Source organism: Myotis davidii, unplaced genomic scaffold (genome assembly GCF_000327345.1).
Source record: "Myotis davidii unplaced genomic scaffold, ASM32734v1 scaffold205, whole genome shotgun sequence".
Classification (NCBI taxonomy): Eukaryota; Metazoa; Chordata; class Mammalia; order Chiroptera; family Vespertilionidae; genus Myotis; species Myotis davidii.
The window spans coordinates 1,481,929-1,484,880 of record NW_006297573.1 but is presented as its reverse complement, the minus strand read 5'-3'; the positions used below and the strand labels follow the sequence as shown (position 1 = coordinate 1,484,880).

The window sequence follows — 2,952 nt, the reverse complement described above, 5'->3', positions numbered from 1 at the left end:
TCCCCCCTCCCCCGCTTATAGCGGCACTCCTTGGCAGGGACTGGGAAGCATAAAAACAAGATTCCCACCCCTCCCTTTTAAAAGAAAAACTTAGTCTGTTTTGTTTTTATTCTTTTTTGCTTTAAAGAGTAAGGGCTGCACACTCGGCTCCGTTTTGCAAATTAGACTTCAGACCCCTCCTCCTGTCTCAGGGCTTATTCAGTGGAAACATCTACCCAGGGGACGCTCTCCCCTTCTCCCCTCCCCAAAACCCTGACCGCCGGCTTGGCTTTGCCTTCTCGTTGTTGGCATGTTCATATATATATGTATTTTTTCCCGCGTCCAGACAGCCTCAGCTGGGGTTCCCGAAGGTCAGAAAATGGCTATTGATTAATCTATTAGAATAGTTGCCGAGTGAAATAAAAACGACGTAAAATAACAGGGAACCTATAAATAAAGAAGCCATAACTAGCTGCTCCGGAGTTGTTAAACAACTTAGCATGTGGGGGGAAAAAATCGGAAATGAAGTGCCGGGAAGGAGCCGGGATTGGCAGCGGCCTGGGTAAGTTGAGTCGGGCTGGGAAGAGACTTTGGGCCTTTAGATTAGATGCCGCGTCCGGGCTAGGACGGCACTAGACGGCCCGGGAGCCCGTGGTGTGACTTCCCCGCTGGCTGGGCCCAGCCTCCTGGGAGCGGGGGTGGCCTGGGGCTTGACGGAGGGCTAGGCTCTCAGTTGCTGCTAACTAACGCGGATTCTTTCCTCTTAAGACTTAGAGAAACCTTCCAAGACGTAACTTCCTCGGCAGTCGGCAGCAGGACAGGTGGAGGATGCAGACCGTGCATGCCGAGTGTCCTTGGCAAGGAAAGACAGTGATGGTAGGAGTGATGGTAACTTCCACGGGGAGTTACTTGGGGCGCATGGACCTGGCACTTCCGAATAGTGCTTCTGAGCGGTGAATCCGCGACGCGCCACCTCTTCCCTCCTGCATTTTTAGGCCGTCTCATAGCTTGCGGGGTGTGGTGGGCTCCTGGAAACCAACCCAGCCTGTCCGCTAAGGCCTGAGAGGGGAACGCCGGCCTCATCAGAGCTAAGAGCAAAAGGGGAGGAGGTCTGAGGACAAATAATTAGTGAAATATTTACAGGACACACTAGGAAACCGATTAAATTCCTGGTGGACAGTGGTATTCTGATTCCCTCCATCTGTCTCGCTCACCGAGGACCCCCTCTCTTTCCTTGGCCTAGACACCCACCCCACCCCAATCAGTAAACTTACTTCATTATTGGCAGTTTATCACACAGATTGACTCTCATCTCCATTCGATAATTTCCTGGATTTGTAACACTAACCCATTGGCTCCCCACTTCGCAGGACTTCCCAGGTTGGGGCTGGGGGGAAGTGGGGGCGTTGCTCCATCCAAGTTTTCCTGTACCTGAATTGACCCCCCGGTTGCACCTGACTCTAAAATGCTTCTCTTGCGTTGACTTCCCAGCTGCACAGCTGTGTGGCCCGCAGGCTTTCGAACCGTTTACAATGCCTTCTGAACAGCCTCCCGCGAAAACGGCCAGAGTGTGAGCTGGCTGCCCACTACCCACAGATGCAGGGGTCGTGGCTGCAACTGTCCGAGTAACCCAAACACCACAACAGGAAGCTCGGGAGGACAAAAAAGAAAACCGAAATTTACAAATTCAGGAATTCCTTTTCATCGGCGGCGGTACCCAGCCCCAGTGGTTGGCTGGGGCCGCCGCAGCGCAAGCCACCGTGCGCCTAGGAGGCTGGGCCGGCGCGAACCAGTGCACGTGTGTGTGTGCGCGCACGGGAGGGTGGCGGCTTCGGGGGCCGCCCTCCGCAGTCTTCTGGAGGTTGCGTCTCAATGAGCCTAATTTGGATTCCGCTGTCCCGCCCGGGCTGGCTCGCAGGATTCCCTGGGCGATGCTGGTCGCTGCCTCTCACCTCCCCGGCCAAGACCGAGACGGAACCGTCCATTCCCCGGTGCCTCTTTGTAACCTCCCTGGGGGAAAGCGGGGGCTGAACAACTCCCAGCCGCCAGTTCCATTTGTTGCGCTTTTTTCCTTCGACACAATAAAAGTCAAATTAATTGATTCATACCATTAATTACGGTGCGTACCGTGAAAAGCAACGCTTCCCCTCGGTTAGAGATCTATTGTGCTAATCTCTTGTTCAATCAGTGTTACCATCTGATGCTGGGTCCGGCCCTTACAGAAACTTTTCGACTCGATTAGCTAAATGATGAGACGTGCAGGACCGACGGGCTGCAGCCTCTACGTTTGGCGCCTGCACCGGCCCATCCGCTCAATATCGATTGCTTTCCCGCTGCCACTCTCGGCTGGGAAACCGGCCGCGGCTTCCCTCCTTCCGGGAGGACAGTAGCGCCAGCCCGCAACCTCCGGGGAGGAAAGGAGGCGAAGGGAAGGGCCTGGGCGGGAGCCTGACATTGAGCAGGGTCCTGCCCTAGGCCGACTACATTCCAGGCTCAGTAAATCCTGTTTGCTAAATAATTGCATGTTGCAGCTAAATGCCCACAAGTCGTCAGTTACCGCCAAACTTAGGGTAAAGTGAGATGAAAGAAGCGAGACAGATACAGAGAGAAAGTGACATAATAGTGGGAGAAGAAAAATGTGATAGAGGGAATGGAAATATTGGGGAGAGGGTGAAATGTCGATAAATATTTTCTGAGTTACTGGGGGAGAGAGCGTGAGGAGTGCACACACATACTCTGGGAGTAACTACTTGGGCCACAAGCAAACTTCCCAGGAGGGATTTAAAGAAGATGGAAGCGAGCTGTCTCACCTGTTCAAATGTTTGAAACGGCTCAGCCAAAGGAGAAAGGCATGAGGTTTCTCTTGGGACGGGCAGAGTCCATGGTATCCAGCTGGGTGGTGGCCACCTGGACGGGGGGCCGTCGGGGACGGGGTTGGCGATGGGGATGGAGGGGGCCAGGGCTCCAGCTCCA

The 2,952-nt window shown here is 54.2% G+C and overlaps 1 long non-coding RNA gene across 1 annotated transcript; it reads left to right on the top strand.

Annotated features, from left to right (window-relative positions):
• The first annotated feature begins 27 nt into the window (after positions 1–27).
• On the top strand, positions 28–2,071 carry LOC107184578. The gene is made up of 3 exons (XR_001515433.1): positions 28–541; positions 748–855; positions 1,471–2,071. It is a non-coding gene; the product is annotated as an uncharacterized LOC107184578 (long non-coding RNA).
• Positions 2,072–2,952: the final 881 nt, after the last annotated feature.